Below are 19,416 nucleotides of genomic sequence, written 5' to 3'. Positions count from 1 at the left end.
TGCCTTGAAAGACCCTGCAAGTACAAAAATATGTTTGTTGATCTGCTATAGATACACTCAACTCCTAAGTTCTGTTGTGGGCTGATAACAGCATTTTTGTAGATAAGTGGTGTCAGCCCTGCACAGCTAAACTACCTAAAGCATCCCCCCAATCTTATTCTCTACAACATAAAGACTAATAATTCTGTAGTTTCAAGATAATAACAGGATAATAGGAGGGACTAGGAGGGATAACCTAGGAGGGATAAATTGAACCCTAGAGATAACACAACAAGCATGCATAGGACAGATCTGAAGGTCTGACATGATCAATGTTTCTGCACTTTAAACCGATTAAAAAAAAAAACTTTCACTTTGGTAGTTTAGACCAAAACAGAGCTAACAAAGAGAAGTTGATTGTTAGCACTAAAATACATTTTAAGTCTGGTGCAGGGCATATAGGATTAACCCTTTTACTGCCACTGACATATGCCATACATTGGGGGTTTACCCACACTGTAACAGCCAGTGAATGGAAACTTCACAAGTTGACTGTCACTTCCACAGATCACAGCAATGTTACCCCCTCATTCACAGGATATATATGGTGGTAGTCACCAGGAGGATCGAAGGGAGACCAGAGAAGGTCCATTCGTTGATCTCTCCTAGCTAGAAAGAATCCAGAAGCAAAAATAATTTAATCATGTCTGGTTCCTGCTGTCATTTACCTGGCAACTGTAGTTAATGATGTGCCATCTGTGCTCTACCATAGCTCCCAACTGTCCCTCATTTCGAGGGACTGTCCCTCATTCAGAACAAAGTCCCTCTGTCCCTCTCTCCTCCTCATTTGTCCCTTATTTTGGTCTGATCTATATAGTTGTATATAAAATGCACTACTTATCTATCAAAAAGTGTTCCCCAGTGCTACACCTTTCATCCAATTTCTAAATTGCTGCATTTGTAAATTCCAGAAGCCAGCATAAGGGAATAGTGGTGGTAAAAAAATAGTAGTTTTGGGTTTAACCAATCATTTTTTTTGAACACTTCTCTCTTAAGGGGGCGTGGCAGGGTGTGTGTCCTATGCTTACATACTTTTGCTAATAGGTGTCCCTCATTCCCATCTCAGAAAGTTGGGAGGTATGCTCTACTAGTTTCAATAAAGTGCAAGGGACGCATCAGAGTCTATCAGACTCATTAAAGAGAGCCTGCCACAGTAAATATGCAGTCACATAGGGGCTACTGTAATAGCATTAAAGTTAAAGGCATTGTACACTTTTGAATGTTTTTGCTGTTTTAACGAGGTATTACTGTAGTTATTTTCTTGTCATACCTTGTAATGATGGGCTCACATGTTGCTACTGTAGTTTCTAGTGTCTTGGCTTATTGATCCCCCCATGTATTCATTCACTTAGCTTGCCCCTATTTACTAAAGAGACAGGCCACTTCTTGTTCCGGGTCATGCAGTGTCACAGATGTGGGATTGCTAATGTGATGAAAGACTGCATGTGATCTATCTGTTAATTGCTTTACCTGTTTGTCTGTCAGATCAAATTACCATTTAGCTCTCACCTGAAGAGCACTAAAATGAGAGACTCAGGTATTGTGGGATATGTAGTTTATGCACAGGAAATGTTAGTTCCTACACAGACAGAGGTCATGCATTAACCTGTGCAGTGCCATGCTGCATGCCTTATGTTTGAACACAAAGAGAACTTGATGACAAAGGAATGTGAAGCTTTACTCAATTCATGATCAATGCACATCTTATACAGGTAAAAAACACAAGGTGTAGGTCTAAAGGTTTTTAATGCTTTTAAAAAAAATGTGAACAATTAAAGATTAACAGGAAGATTTTAGCCCCTTCATGACCAGGCCATTTTTTGCTGTTTAGCATTGTCCTACTTTAACTGGTGAATTGCGCAGTCGTGCAAAGCTGTACCCAAACAAAATTGATCTAATTTTTTCACACAAACAAAGCTTTCTTTTGGTGGTATTTGATCACCACTGGGTTTTCTTTTTTTTGTGATATAAATGAAAAAGACCACACACTTTGACAAAAAAATAAAAATTGATTAGTTTACGTGAAAGCTATAATGCCTACAAACTTTCGTATACATACTGGATTTTTTTTTTAAATATTAATGGTAGTGATCAGTTACTTATAATGAGACTGCAATAGAGTGGTGGGCAATCTAAAACTAACTAATGGGATGGGGGGGGTGAGTGACTAACTGCCACTGACATCAGTAGTGAAACTAATATAGTGATCAGTGCTAATAGTATACAGTGTCACTATACTAATGACTTTTGCTGGGAAGCGGTTAATATCTAGGGCGATCAAGGGGTTAAATGTGTGCTTAACAGTGTGTAACGTGTGTAATGTGTGCTGCTTTTTGCTACAGATCTCTGTGTTTCTTATCTCTGCTTTGCAGAGATAAGAAACACAGAGATTGTTTTCTCTGTACAGAGCCCTGCATTGATCGTCAACACAGGGTTCTGGGCTGTGATTGCACAGAGCCGATCAGCAGGTCCCGACCGTGAATCATTGGCGATTACTGAAAGGCTCCCACTGTGTACAATCACAGGTGCCACGGAGGGTGAGGGATGTGCATGCAAGCGCACTAACCCTACGAAAGCAGCCAGCTATGTATGGGAACGTAGTTTTACCTGTGCGGGCCGCCTGTGGTTAAAGATTTGTTTCTGGACAATATACGATTTATCTTTGTTTTTGAATATTTCATAATTTCTTTCTTTTTCCTTGTTCTTGTAATATTAAAAATGTGATCAAGTAAGGTTAAGGAAAACCATTTTTAAGATACACCCAAGTACTTAACCCCCCAAAAAATGTTGGGCCCCCTCGTACATGCACATATAGTATGCACGTAAACGCTCTCCTGAGAGGTGCCCACATATGAAAAATTGTTGTCATTTGTGCTACACATGTTACATATTGCCGTGCATTCCAGAATGACAGCAATAATTTTAGGGATATTATTCCCAGTTAACTGAGGACAGGTAAGATTTATTTAAACCTTACCAATAGAACATTTTTCATATCCAAATTGTCGCTATTTTGCACTTGATAAACCAATCTAATCTAATCTAAACTAATACTAATCAACTAATCAAAATACTTTTGTGTGACATAAAAATTGAAACCACCACCATTTTATTCTCCAGGATCTCTGCTTTCAATACATACTGTATGTATTGTTTGGGAGCACTTGGGCCCAGGAGGGTTAAGTTACAACACTGCATCTGCCTGTGCCAGGAATTTTGTAATTCATAAATACTCATAGTGTTTATATAATATAATCACATCTTTATTACTGTGCACATTAGGCAGCCCATACAATTGCAGCAAAAATGATTAAATTCATCCCTGTAGGTCTTGTACACTCTATAAGATAGCTTTTTATTGTTCAAACTGAACTCTAATGCTTTTGGACATCTTTAGTTTGAATTTAGACAAATGAATGCCCACTAATTATTATATTGTTTAATTGAATAACACAAATTGGCTGCACTTTAGACAAATCTCATTTTGATCCTAGACAGAACATTTACAAAGCTCAGTCACATCTTCCTGGAAATAATCTAGATGCACTTTGAGAGGAAATAACATTTTTTTTCAATATATTTGCCTTTCAAACAAGATGTACTGACTTTCCTATTATTATATGACTGAGAAGCATATTAACAATTGCATGAATACCAAGCAAAATACGGTTTAGAATTGCTGGATGTTTCATACTATCAGTTAGAGCAGTTTGACACCAAAATGTGGAGGACAAAAACTTTATTTATGAGGATTGCCACAGATTTATACAATCCCCTTAGCAAACTGACACAGATTAAAGTAGGGATAAGTGCTGCAGTGTATTCAGGGCGATGATTTGTTTTTAGCTAGTGTAATCTTTCCCAAGCTGTTCTGACAAGACTCATGCAAACTCTCATTACAGTACTGAGACCACGTGGCTTCCTATGCAGTAAGATTAAAAGCTGTTGTCTTACCTTTATAGAGGCTACCAGGTGTATCCTTTTGTGTGGCGGTTTTATGTTCAAACACAATTAATGTGATAGTTTTTTTTTTTTTTTTTTTAAGTAAAATAAAAAAGATTTTATACTTACTTGCTCTGTGCAACAATAATGTGTAAAGCTGGGTAATGATCTAGACAGGGGTGTTGGCGCTGTCCGGCTATATGCACATAAAGGTATATAAAAAACTACTCAGATAAATAAAGCAGAAATACTTGTGAAAGAGGTGATGCGTGTAAACAATACTGCAGGGGTAAAGGCATATGTGGAAAAATCCCACGATGGCGAATCCAGGGGGGGGGGGGGGTTCCTCCGTTGAAGGGTGTTATGTCCTTAGTAATATCCCCAGTAACGAACATCCAGGTGATGATGTCTCAAGCCCCTTGGGAGAGAAACGGACATGCTCCCCAAGGGGCTCCCCAAGGGGCTTGAGACATCATCACCTGGATGTTCGTTACTGGGGATATTACTAAGGACATAACACCCTTCAACGGAGGAACCCCCCCCCCCCTGGATTCGCCATTGTGGGATTTTTCCACATATGCCTTTACCCCTGCAGGGGTGAGGTAGTCCGGTGAGTGCAAGCACGAGTGGGTGTGCGGTGGAGGACGGGGACTACATCAGTTAAAGCTGAGATCACTGTTTTTTCACTATAAGGACACATTTTTTGGGATTTTGAACTTTGGACATTTATATACTTTTCTATATATTTTTATGCACACGTGGATATCTTCTAAATTATTATTTTTTCCATTTTTATGCCACAAATTGTGTGCCTGATTTGTAAAATTTCTGTTTTGATTGCCACTATTGTTTATTCACCTGCGGGTACATTTTTTATTTTTTATTTTTATTTTTATGGTATTTGATGCATTGAGGTTAAGACACATTTGTTCAGGAGCACTTTGCACTTTACTGCATTTTTATGCCAGGGAGACTGTTTGTATTTTACACACTTTGCATTAGTGGTATATTCCTTTACACACATATGGACATTTGATTAATTGGAACTAAGGCACATTTTTCACTTTCAGGAGCACGCAGCACTTTATTAGTATTATTATCTGCCTAGGGTATTGTTTGCATTTAATACACCCTAGCCCTGTTACGTATTGTTTACACGCATCACCTCTTTCACAAGTATTTCTGCTTTATTTATCTGAGTAGTTTTTTATATACCTTTATGTGCATATAGCCGGACAGCGCCAACACCCCTGTCTAGATCATTACCCATTTTTTGGATATCACCTTGGTGATATTCATTTGTAGGGGGGCAGCAGTCCCTTCTCTTCCTAAGCGCGGAATTACTGCCATACAATGTGTAAAGCTGTCCCTTACCTCCTCTTTAGTGGTCCCCCGCTAGTTCTGTCGGCTCCTTCTTCCCCCGGGGGTGCCCCCTTAGCAAGCTAGATGCTAAGGGACACTAGTACTCTGTGCGTCCATAGTTTGACAGCAAACTCCCGCTGCTCTCAATGACTCTTTTGAGAGCAGGAAGTAAGGGCAGCGGTGCTGCAGCCAGGACAGCACTGGATCAGTCAAAGGAGTCCGGTAAGTGTTTAGGGATGGGAGTGGGTAGAATAAGTAGTGGGGAGATATTTTACGCTATTAAAGGGGTTGTAAAGGTTCATTTTTTTTATTTTCTAAATATGTTCCTTTAAGGGGGTGTACTGTTGGTTCACTTACCTTTTCCTTAGTTTTCCTTTGTAAATTCTTTTTTTCTGTTTGTGAATTTTCAACTTTCTGTTCCTCCTCTAGAAGCTTGCCCCCATCATCAGAGCCATTCTGGCAGGGGGTTAGTCAGCGTGCTCACCCCCTCCCTTGGGACTACATCCCTGTGGGGAGACGCTGTGTGCGTTCACAGGCACGGGAGGCAGGGGAGCTGATGGGGTGTCTAAGACGCTGTAGCTCCGCCTCCCGTGCCTTGCTATTGTAATCTAAATGACCATCTCAGCACAGCCCCGCCTTTACTCCTCCCCCTTTTTTGCTGAAGTGGAAGTGTGGCTTAGGTTCGTCGTCACACAGTGAAAAAGCAGCACTGTGCATGCGTGATGCTGCTAAGCATCAAGGGAATTGTAGTTCCTTTGAAGCCGTAAGGTTGCTGCAGGGAGCACGCTCGGAAACCAGTAAGTTGAGGAGAACATACAGAGAGGAAAGGAGGAATTGCTGATAATGCCTATTTATCTAACAGGTATATAAAAAATTTCGGCAGAAATAACAGCTAGATTCATGATCTATATAGTATATAGATCAGATATTGCCCCAAAAATTTTTAGCTTTGCAACCCCTTTAAGGTCTCTTTTAAAAAAAAAAAAATAATAAACATGTTATAGTTACCTGCTCTGTACAGTGGTTTTGCAAAGAGCAGCCCAGATCCTCCCCTTCTTGGGTCCCTCGCCGGTGCTCCTGGCCCCTCCCTCCTTCCGCGTGCCCCACAGCAAGCAGCTTGCTATGGAGGCACCCAGCCCTGCCCCATCTCTCTCCGCATTGGCTCACTGACTTTGCTTGACAGCATTTGTTGCCAATGGCGCCAGCAGGTGTGTCTCAGCCAACCAAGAGCCAACCCCGGACAGCCGAGGCTCTAGTGCACATCGCTGGATTGAGATAGGGTTCAGGTAAGTATTAGGGGGGCTGCTGCACACAGAAGGTTTTATATATTAATGCATAGAATGCATTAAGATAAAAAAAAAAAAACTTTTGCCTTTAGAACCATTTTAATACAGAGAATGCATTAAGGTAAAAAATATTTTGACTTTAAAGTGGTTCTAAAAGCTCGAGATTTTTTACCTTCATGATGCATAAAGGGAAAAAACCTTCTCTGCGCAGCAGCTCGCTTGGAGCCTCCCAATACTTACCTAAGCCCCATCTCGATCCAGAGATCTGCACAAGAGCCATGGCTCTTTCCCAAGGATTCTCCCTGCTCATTGGCTAAGACAGCAGTGGGAGCTATTGGCTCTCACTGCTGTCAATCACAGCCAGTTAGCCAATGAGAAGAGAAATGGGACAGGGCTGAGCCGCAGCTCTGTGATTGAATGGAAACACAGTGCAGCAGCTCGGAAGCGAGCCTGCTTAGGTGCCCTGATTGCCAGCTGTTTGCTCTGGGGGTGCTTAACAGGAGGGAGGGGCCAGGTGTGCCTGTGGGGACCTGGGAAGAGGAGGATCGGGGCTGCACTGTGCAAAACCGCTGCAGGTAAGTATAACATGTATGTCATTTTTTCATTGTTGCCTTTAATATCACTTTAATAACCTTAATTTGCATGTTTAAAATCATAAAATCCAAATTCATTAGACTGATATCAAAACATTATAGCATTGTAATCATTACATAGAGCCACTCTCCAAACCAGTCTCACCCAACTTAAATATAACATAATTTGATTATTGATGCTATACAGATGTTGCATCAGCTCATAGAGACCCAGAAGATATCTCAACGCATTTCATGAACAGCGTTTACTTCTTCAGGAAATTGTAAGAGTGGGTAAATATCTAAAATGAGATTATTCCAATATATGTATAATGACAGAAAATACTCTCAACAATAACTTACAAAACATGTATATTCCCAATGCTTGTAGACCACCTAATATTTAAATCATGCACGTCACTCCTGTGTATACAAGCTCACACATCCAGGAAGGGGAGACCAACTGAGAGTATCACATGAGATTGGCTTGTCACCCAAATCTGCAGATGTACTAATTATAATCAGCTCCATTAACAATGCTGGAATAAACTTTTTAAAAAGCTGAACCCAGAGTACCTCAAGGCAGTCAGAATACTTATTTCAGGTCTGATGTTAAAGATTCCTGGGATAAACCACCCCATCTAAGAATATTACACAAAGTTGGACAATCCCTGTAACTTTACCCATCGCTAATATACCTTCAGGTAAGGAACTTATATTACATAACACACAGTATTAGAATATGTGCTTGAAAATATTGAACAATAAAGAGTACTGTGGTACTGATATATTTCTCTCTTAAAGATACAAGAGTTTAATAGAGTATTATCAACTAAAGGACAGAGCCTATCATAACAATATTATTTAGTAAAAGACATGGGGGATGATATACTAAAACAGGAGAATGCAAAATCTGGTGCAGCCATGCATGGTGACCAATAAGCTTCTAACTGCAGCTTGTTCAATTAAGCTTTGACAAAAAAACTGGAAGCTGAATAATTTCTATGCATAGCTGCTCCTGATTTTGCACTCTCCAGTTTTACTAAATCCACACTATGGTAATTTATTGGAGTGCCATTTCAGTCCATTCTCACTTTCTTCGCCTTCGCCCAAAAGCCATAAAAACCCTTAGATATCCTCCCGGGTGATCAATTGTGTCCATAAGAGGTAGCCACAGTGAATGTGAGTCAAGTCATTGTTGCACACTTAGTGTTTCTAAAGGTTATAATTAAAAAAAAAATAAAATAATAACAAACATGTCATATTTACCTGCTCTGTGCAATGGTTTTGCACATAACAGCCTCAATCCTCTTCTTCTGGGATCTCCCACCAGCACTCTGAGCTTCTCCCCCTGCCAAGTGCCCCCCAATAGCAAGCCACTTGCTATGGGGGCATTTGTGCAGACTCGCTCATGAGCCACACTCCTCTGAATGGACATTGTCTATTTACACAAAGAGCGTGGCTTGGTCCCGCCCCCACTCTATCCTCATTGGCTCACTGGCTGTGATGGACAACGCACAATGCCTCCTGCTGCTGTGTGAGCCAATGAGGAGAGCAAGACCTGGAAATGCATTAAAGCAGAGTTCCACACAAAAATGGAACTTCCACTTTTCGGAACCCTCCCCCACTCCGGTGTCACATTTGGCACCTTTCAGGGGGGAGGGGGGTGCAGATACCTGTCTAAGACAGGTATTTGCACCCACTTCCGGCATAGACTCCCATGGGAGTCTACGCCTCTTCCTGTCCCCACCGCGCTGTCTCCTGGGAACACACAGCTCCCAGGAGAGAGCGGGGACCACTTGGGACGCGCAGCGCGACATGCGCATGCGCAGTAGGGAACCGGGAAGTGAAGCCGCAACGCTTCACTTCCTGATTCCCTAACCTAGGATGGCGGCGGCAGCTGGCGAGAACTGAGCGGGTTCTCGGTGTCCCCTGCCAACATCGCTGGACCCAGGGACAGGTAAGTGGCCATGTATTAAAAGTCAGCAGCTGCAGTATTTGTAGCTGCTGGCTTTTAATATTTTTTTTTTTGGCGGTGTGGGTGAACCCCCGCTTTAAGGTAAAAAACCTTCTGACTTTAGAACCACTTTAAGACCTCATGTTTTAGGGGAACCATCATAGATAAATTATACTAGCCACTTCCTGCAGATAACTGAAGGATTACGTATACCTAGCAGTGCTTGCTTAGTTGCAGTGGATGTGGGGCCACACGTACTTGGTGTGTCACTGCTGAGGGATCCTTAAAAAAGAGATCTAAGCAGCTGGTAAGTGGCAACTATTTTCCAGGTGGAGGAATCCTTTTCTATCCCTGATCACTCCTTCTGAGCTGTTTTTCAGTTTGAAGTCAATAATAACCATCAAATTGAGGACATCACACATCTGGGATTAATCATATTGCTCTTTATGAGGACTTTCCGTTAACCAGAACTACACTCAGGACATTTCAGAATTATATTGTGCAGCCTAATTTATAGCACATTTGTTCTGATCACATGACGCATATGGTTATCTCACAGATTTATGTTAAGCATTATATTGAGAGCAACCACACTTTCCATCTATACAGTTACATGAGGATTTTCAATTATTCTCCTTGTTTAAATCTCATGTTGCGCAGCTTTTTCCTTTTGAAATCATAGATAAATTATACTAGCCACTTCTTACAGATAACTGAAAGATTACGTATATCTAGCAGTGCTTGCTTAGTTGCAGTGGATGTGGAGACACCCAAGTTGCAAGGACTTTTTTTTAAGACACAGAAGTAAGGACCAATGGGACTGGTGATGAGCTTGGGTTTGGTTCTCAAGTTGGTTCATCGAACACAACAAAAAACTCACAGATTGCCAATTTACTGTAAATGGTAACCTCATTGAAGTTATTGTAAGCTCAATCTTGCAATTCATTTTCAAGGCAAATAGGCAAGGGATTGTCAAATAAAGATCAAAGGGAGCTGGGCACTACTGGCGGAATATATAACAATGCAAAAAAAAAGTTTAAAAAAATGATTGGCAATTAACAGCTCTTTCAATGGTGTTTAAGGTGAAGCAATAAAAAATGCACAGTTCCTAGAAATAACATGCCTGGAGGAGCACCGTGGTGCACTTGTACAATGTACTAAAGCAAAAGTGACAATTACAAAGAAAAAAGAAAAATATTTAAATTGGTATTTCTTGGGTTTATTTTAGTAGTGAGTATGTGTTTTTAAATGGTATTTCCCAAAGTGTGTTACATAGTTAGTCAGGTTGAAAAAAGACACAAGTCCATCCAGTTCAGCCATAAAAAATAAAATAAAATAAAAAATATTGTATATCCAGAGCTTCCTGATGACGCATTTGATGATGCGAAACGCGTAGAGGCTGCTGGGAGAATTTTATGCATCACGTGACCGGACGAAAACGGAAACGAGGCTTGGAGCGCAAGCTGAGCGTGGAGACCGCACATTAACATCAGGCGAACCATGCTAATAGCCACTCGTCCGTAACTGCTGGATAAGCTTCGTGCCGGCTCGAGGGCACTTTTAAATGTGAGTGATTTTAACCTTTGGAATCTTTTAAAAAATAAATGGTTCAAACATATTGCGCTATGATCGCCTTTTGTCCCTATGCTTTCCTATGAGGAGCATTAGAATACAAGTTTTTAACCGATGAGAAGTGGTACCTGGGTGGAGTGGTTATCCCTGAATGAACCAAAGGCGTACCCCTAGTGAAGTATCTGGTGAGTGGCCAATCTGAATGGTGGAGGGTCCCACTCAGTCACATATGAACACTGAAGCAATATAGGAGCACGTCAGTCACTTTAATGGTTACAAGATTTTGCAACATATCTGAAGGACTTTTTGTTATATGTATATGTATGATTTATTGATCTTAAATTTTAAACTTATACACATGAAATATTTGTGATGGGTAGCTGATAAGCATTACAGGTGATGGTAGCTTTCACTTGTGTATTTGAGATATTAAGGGAGTAGCGCATTCACATACACCAACTAGTATTTCTTACCCATCTAAGTGAAGGGTCTTTTTTTGAATGCAGCATCCCCAACATTTAATATGTAATATTGTTTGAGGAACTAAGGTTTGTTTTTGCGCCGGTGACACGCACACAGATGTATATCCAATATACCCAATTCTATACCCACAGTTAATCCAGTGGAAGGCAAAAAACCCCAGCAGAGCATGATCCAATTTACTAAAGCAGTGGAAAAAAATTCCTTCCTCAGATTTTCCCTGGATCAACTTTACCTATAAATGTTAGTACCCTGTTATATTATGTACATTTAGGAAAGTATCCAGGCCTTTCTTAAAGCAATTTACTGAGCTGGCCAGAACCACCTCTGGAGGGAGTCTATTCCACAATTTCACAGCTCTTACTGTGAAGAAACATTTCCGTATTTGGAGATGAAATCTCTTTTCCCCTAGACGTAAAAAGTGCCCCCGTGTCCTCTGTGTTGACCGTAAAGAGAATAACTCAACACCGAGTTCACTATATGGACCCCTTATATATTTATACATGTTGATCATATCCCCCCTTATTCTCCTCTTCTCAAGAGTGAATAAATTCAGTTCCTCTGATCTTTCCTCATAGCTGATCTCCTCCATGCCTCTTATCAGTTTGGTTGCCCTTCTCTGCACTTTCTCCAGTTCCCCGATATCCTTTTTGAGAACTGGTGCCAAAAACTGACCTGCATATTCCAGATGAGGTTTTACTAATGATTTGAATAGGGGCAAAGTTATATCTCTCTCTCTGGAGTCCATACCTCTCTTAATACAAGAAAGTACTTTGCTCGCTTTGGAAACCGCAGCTTGGCATTGCATGCTATTATTGAGCTTATGATCTACCAAAACCCCCAGATTCTTCTCCACTACGGATTCCCCCAGTTGTCCTCCCCCTAGCATGTATGATGCATGCATATTCTTAGCCCCCAATGCATAAATTTACATTTCTCAACATTAAACCTCATCTGCCACATAGTCACCCAATTAGACAGTGCATTGAGGTCGGATTGTAAATTAGAGACATTGTGTAAGGACGTTATTCTACTGCATAGCTTGGTGTCATCTGCAAAGACAGAAATGTTACTTTTGATCCTAGACCCAATATAATTTGTAAAGATATTAAAAAGTAAGGGTCCCAGCACTGAATCTTGGGGTACACCACTGATAACCCTAGACCATTCAGAGTAAGAATCATTAACCACTACTCTCTGAATTCTGTCTTTTAGCCAGTTTTCTATCCATTTACAAACTGATATACAATGATATAAGCCTATAGACTTTACTTTACACATGAGCCGTGTGTGCGGAACTGTATCGAACACTTCGGCAAAATCCAAGTATACCACGTCTACAGCCACCCCTCTGTCCATTGTTTTACACACCTCCTCGTAAAAAGAAATCAGGTTTGTTTGACAACTTCTGTCTTTCATGAATCCATGCTGTCTGTTGCTTAAAATGTTTTTTTCCAGCAAGAACTCGTCTATGTGGTCTTTTATTAAACGCTCCAATATCTTTCCGACTATAGAAGTTAAACTAACAGGTTTATAGTTACTTCATAAAGACTTTAATCCCTTTTTAAATATAGGCACCACATTCGCCCTGCGCCAATCTAGTGGTACTATTCCCGTCATGAATGAGTCCCTAAAAATTAGATACAATGGCTTTGAAATTACAGAGCTCAATTCTTTTAGGATCCGTGAGGGGATGCCATCAGGTCCAGGTGCTTTATCCACCTTTATTTTGTCTAAATATTTCTGGACCATTTCACTTTTGAGCCATTGTGGATCATTTGGGGCTGTGTCAATACCACCCCCATTATGGACATGAGCTCCCCCATGCTCTTTTGTATACACAGAGCTGAAGAAAGTGTTTAATAAATTAGCCTTCTCCTTGTCCTCAGTCACCCACTCTAGATTAGTTTGTAAAGGGCCTACATGCTCAGACCTGACCTTTTTACTATTAATATATTTAAAGAATTTTTGGGGGTTTGTCCTACTATCTTTTGAAATCTGTGATTCGTTTTGAATTTTTGCATCCTTGATTTGCTTTTTACATATTCTGTTAAATTCTTTGTAACATTTAAACGACACTAGTGTTCCTTCATTTTTAATTGTGGTTGGTTATTAAATTGTGCATCATATCTACACTTTGAAGAAGCCACGTTTTGCAGCATGACATCAAGGTACTTCAGGTGTAAAGTCATTATATCACAGCGAGATGTTGCTAGGTGTGGTGAGATGTGACAACTTAGGGCAAGACCTCCTTATGTGTAGGGATTGAATATGATTTTCTCACTGAGGGGATTGATGCAGATGCCAATGAGGTGGGCTAGGGTGACATGTATGTTGGACATACTTTTAAGGTAATAAAAACCATATATGTGATTTATCCTGCTGTGTTGCACTGTTAGAGCCTGTGTATATTCTTACTGGGTTGAACTTGCCTCCATGCATATACGGTTACCTCAGAATATTCCTAGGCCAGGTATGCGATTAGAGGATTAGACATGTAGGTTATATTTGATTCATTTGGCATATGGGTTGTACATATATATGCAAATGACATTAATAATTTTATCATTATTTGACATTTGTGGCTAATTACTATTCCAACATTATTGACATATCTGGTGCAATATACAGGTTTTTGATCAGACATTTGTTTTGGGAGGGCACAGTATTGTATTTAGACAGTATTGCATTTTGCATGTACGCAAGATATATACAGCAGGTAAAATAAGTATTGAACACATCACCATGTCGGTAACAACTCATGCACTCCATACATACAAATGCACCAAAACAAATAAGTTCAGAAATAAAATTATGTGTAATAAAAAGGAATGAAACCAGGGAAAAAATACTGCACACATGAAGAAAGGGAGGTGCAAAAAGGCATGGAAAGCCAAGTCACCAGCTGAAATCTATCAGTAATTCGAAAACAATCCTTCCCCTTGTCAGTGCACATTAATATCAGCTGGTTCAGTCCCATCTGATGGCCTATAAAGAGGTGTCTCATTACCAAGGTGTCAAATAGCTCTCTAAAGACCTTTGCAACCTTATTGTTGCAAAACATACTGGTGGCATTGATTGCAGAAGGATTTCTAAACTTCTGAATGTTTCAGTGAGTTCGGACCATAATACGGAAGTGGGAAAGTGGTAAAGTGCAGCGCTAAATGTAAAGGTGAAAGTGAGATTCCCCTGACGGGATCAACTAGTAACAAACCATTACTGATGTGCATAAATCATGATAAAATACATACAATATTACTCTAATATACAAACAACAATAATGATGATGTTTACATAAACCAACAGTGCATATATATATTAGAATGAAAGTCCCTAAAGTGACTCCAATATATAAAGTGACTTGCGAGATAAATCTGTGAACTAGTTGTCTGTTGATAATCCACCACCAAAAGGAAAGAGGCTTACCAGACAAGTTGAACTCAACTAGGCATACGCCTTATGAGTCAACAGAGCTTGTGGTGTAATGAAGAAAATCAGCATACACGGTTTCCGATCTAGACCAATCAGGCAGGGGTCCTTCACAATGTATAACATCAATGGGTATCCACCAACGGAACAGTGACCAAAGATCAAGAATGAATCCTCCCAGTATTATATATGGTAAAAGGAAAAAAATTGGGCCACATAGTGTGATTTCATTTACATAAAAGGCATTTTATTGAAATAAGTAAAATGGTCACTCACATTTGAGAAGGCATTAAAAGGCATGTAAGTAAAATCAAATATCGCAGTGGCTTCAGCAGACCCCATCTCGACCGGTTTCATCTCAATAAGACATCATCTGGAGTGCCTGTCCACTGCAGTCACTGCGTATTTATAGAGTAATGCCGTGTACACACGAGCAGACTTTCGACGGACTGAACTCCAAAGGACTTTTTGACGGACTTTCGATGGAGTTCCGACGCAACGAACTTGCCTACACACGATCACACCAAAGTACGACCGATTCGAACGTGATGATGTACGACCAGACTAGAATAAGGAAGTTCATAGCCAGTAGCCAATGGCTGCCCTTGCGTTGTTGTTCGCCCGTCAGACTAGCATACAGACGAACAGATTTTTCGACCAGACTCGAGTCTGTCGGAAAGATTTGAAACTTGCTCTACTTCTAAAGTCCATCTGATTTTTCGACAGCAAAGGTCTGATGAAGCCCACACACGATCGAATTGTCTGGCGGATTTGTTCCGTCTGACCTTTGCTGTCAAAGTCCGGTCGTGTGTACACGACTTAAGAGGATCACCCCTAACGAGAGCCAGCTCCATGGCCGCCGAAGATCAAAAAACCATCACTTCTGGTTTGTAAAGATGGCCGCTTGGCTTGCAGTGCAAGCCTCACTATGGTATCTAAATCAAGCCTCAATATGAGTCTAACCAGGAAGTAGTGACTCACATTCAAACCATCACTTCCGGTTTGTAAAGATGGCAACTTGGCTTGCTATGTAAGTCTCACTATAGTATTTAGATCAGACCTCAATATAAGTCTACACAGGAAGTAGTGAATCACACCAGTTCCAGATTTATTCTTGGCTTGCTGTGCAAGCCTCAACATGAATCTGACCAGGAAGTGATAACCCACACTCAAACCATCACTTCCGGTTTGTTAAGATGGCGATTTTGGCTTGCTATGCAAGCCTCACTATGGTATCTAAATCAAGCCTAGATATGAGTCCAACCAGGAAATAGTTGGACTTTTTCTTTGGCTTGCTGTGCAAGCCTCAACATGAATCTGGCCGGAAATGATAACTCCCTTAAGCTCACCCCAGGGCAAAAATATATACAAAATGTCCACAATTACAAACATATGTACTCTAAAAATAAAATGAAAATAAATAAATAAAACACAGTCCAACAATAGACTGGCATTTATTAGCTAAAAAAGAAAGGGCAACATGGCAGAAAGACAGTGTCGAGCATCAACAAAATGGCGCCCGAAGCGGGAAGTGTATTCCTTTAATGGCTGTCACAGCAAAACATGGCGTCTAAACCAAAAATGCCATTCTAGCCTCACTCCAAAACATGTCCCTGCATTCCGGGGAATGGAAAATCGCCCGGAACTGTCGGTCAAACCTGAGCGGTGTCACCGACATGAAAAAACGTATTTAAAGTCAGAATGGCTAGAATAAGGACATGTATAGTGATACATATACGTGATTCATGCCTGGGTGTAATAATCACTGGAATGTTAATGTAATAACGCATATACACCAAAAAAATATAATAGGTCTAGACCTCGTAGGTGACAGGGAGCTGGCCCTCACAGAAGGGGTCAAGACACTAAAACATGTAATAAACATACAAAAGCAGAAACCCTATCGCTAAAAAATATATATAAGATACCAAGAGCTCTATAAGATCAATCTAAAATTAAGATACATGAACATAAAATATAAAATAAGGAAAAATCTCAAAAACATGGATATACAGAGATCACATGGTGCCCCAAATCACAATATGATAATCAAATACACAGGGATTAAGCTTTGTTCAAAAATGAATTTATGTCCCATTCAACATTAATTCCCCATGGTTGGTACGATTGGAGCTCATAAATCCAGTACGTTTCGAGTTGCGAAATGCCTCTAGTCATTGCCCCTCCTCTCCATGGGGGAAAGTAACTATCGATCACCAGAAAACTAGTACCCTCAGGGTTACAGTTGTGGTGTTCCCTGTAGTGTCTTAGAACCGTATGTTTAGTATCCCCACTTTTTATTTTGGCAATATGTTCACCTACTCTAATTGAAAAGGTGCGGGTACTGCTTTCAATGTACTGCTTGCCATATGGACACGTTATCAAATAGACAACATATCTTGTGGCACACGTGTAAAACCCTTTTATCGGATGTACACGGTTAGTAACCGTGGAACTGAATTCCGAAGTTTTAGACCTTCCATGTCGATTATGGGAACATACAACGCATTTCTTACAAGGATAGTATCCCTTTAGATGATCAAAAAAGGAAGGATGAACAGGTGAGTTGATTATATTTGGAGCAATCTTAGTTTGCAACAAAGGTACACCCCTAAACATAACTTTGACCTGTTCTGGTATCAAGGGAAGTAAAACTTTGTCCGTTCTAAGGACGTTCCAATGGTAATAATACGGAAGTAGAAATAATATAATTTCACCATAAACTGTCCATGACTAGGTGCTCCTTGTAAGATTTCTGACAGAGGAGTGAAACAAATTATCAGAAGAGTTGTCCAAGAGCCAAGGACCACTTGTGGAGAGCTTCAGAAAGACCTGGAATTAACAGGTACAATTGTTTCAAAGAAAACTATCAATAATGCACTCATCCACCATGGCCTGTATGCACGCTCACCACGCAAGACTCTATTGCTGAAGAAAAAGCACGTTGAAGTTAATTTAAAGTGTACTGCACAACATTTAGACAAGCTTGTGAAATGCTGTGAGAATATAGTCTGGTCAGATGAGACTTAAATTGAACTCATTGGATGCTATAATACACACATGTTTGTAGGTCAAATTGCATATCACCCCAAAAACACAATATCAACAGTGAATTTTGAAGGTGGGAATATCATGATGTGGGGCTGTTTTTCAGCATACAGTACTGGCAAACTTCATATCATTGAAGAAAGGATGAATGGAAAACTGTACCAAGCCATTCTTGATAAAAATCTGCAGCCATCTACCAGGATGATGAAGATGAAACGAGGGTGGACATTTCAGCAAGACAATGATCCCAAACTCAAAGCCAAGGAAACTCTCAATTGGTTTCAAAGAAAGAAAATAAAGCTGCTAGAATAGCCCAGCCAATCACCTGACTTGAATCCAAAAGAAAATCTATGGAAAGAACTTAAGATCAGAGTTCATAGAAGAGGCCCACAGAACCTTTAAAATTTGAAGACTGTCTGTGTGGAAGAATGGGCCAAAATCACATCTGAGCAATACATGCGGCTAGTTTCTCCATACAGGAAGCGTCTTGAAGCTGTCCTTACCAACAAAGGATTTTGTACCAAGTATTAAATACGTTTCAGTTAGCGTGTTCAATACTTTTTCCCTGTGTCATTCCATTTTATTACACATAAATTTGTTTCTGAACCTATTTGTTTTGGTTTCTTTGTATGTATGGATTGCATGGGCTGTTACCGACATGTGATGACAATTTCATGTCAATAGCAGCTTTAGAAATATATTTACCTAGAAAAATGGTGATGTGTTCAATACTCATTTTACCTGCTGTATACAGTGCCTTGAAAAAGTATTCATACCCCTTGAAATTTTCCACATTTTGTCATGTTACAACCAAAAACGTAAGAGGATTTTATTGGGATTTTATGTGATAGACCAACACAAATTGGCACATAATTGTGAAGTGGCAAGAAAATAATAAATGGTTTTCAATTTTTTTTACAAATTAATATCTGAAAAGTGTAGCATGCATTTGTATTCAGTACTTTGTAGAACCACCTTTCGCTACAATTACAGCTGCAAGTCTTTTTGGGTATGTCTCTGAGTTTTGCACATCTAGAGTGTGACATTTTTGCCATTTATTCTTTGAAAAATAACTCAAGCTCTATCAGAGGGAGAGCATCTGTGAGCAACAATTTCAAATCTTGCCACAGATTCTCAATTGTATTTAGGTCTGGACTTTGACTAGGCCATTCTAACACATGAATATGCTTTGTAGCTCTGGCTGTATGTTTCGGGTCGTTGTCCTGCTGGAAGGTGAACCTCCGTCCCAGTCTCAATTCTTTTGCAGACTCCAACAGGTTTTCTTCCAAGATTGCCCTGTATTTGGCTCCATCCATCTTCCCATCAACTTTCACCAGCTTCCCTGTCCCTGCTGAAGAAAAGCATCCCCACAACATGATGTTGCCACTACCATGTTTCACGATGGGGATGGTAGGTTCAGAGTGATGTTAGTTTTCCGCTACACTTGGTGTTTTGCTTTTAGGCCACAAAGTTAAATTTTGGTCTCTTCTGACCAGAGCACCTTCTTCCACATGTTTGCTGTGTCCCCCACATGGCTTCTCGCAAACTGCAAACGGTACTTTCTATTGCTTTCTTTCAACAATGGCTTTCTTCTTGCCACTCTTATATAAGGGCCAGATTTGTGGAGTGCAGGACTAATAGTTGTCCTGTGGACAGATTCTCCCACCTGAGCTGTGGATCTCTGCAGCTCCTCCAGAGATACCATGGTCCTCTTGGCTGCTTCTCGGAT

Source organism: Aquarana catesbeiana, linkage group LG10 (genome assembly GCF_042186555.1).
Source record: "Aquarana catesbeiana isolate 2022-GZ linkage group LG10, ASM4218655v1, whole genome shotgun sequence".
In the NCBI taxonomy this organism is placed as follows: Eukaryota; Metazoa; Chordata; class Amphibia; order Anura; family Ranidae; genus Aquarana; species Aquarana catesbeiana.
Note: the sequence above shows the minus strand (reverse complement) of the source record.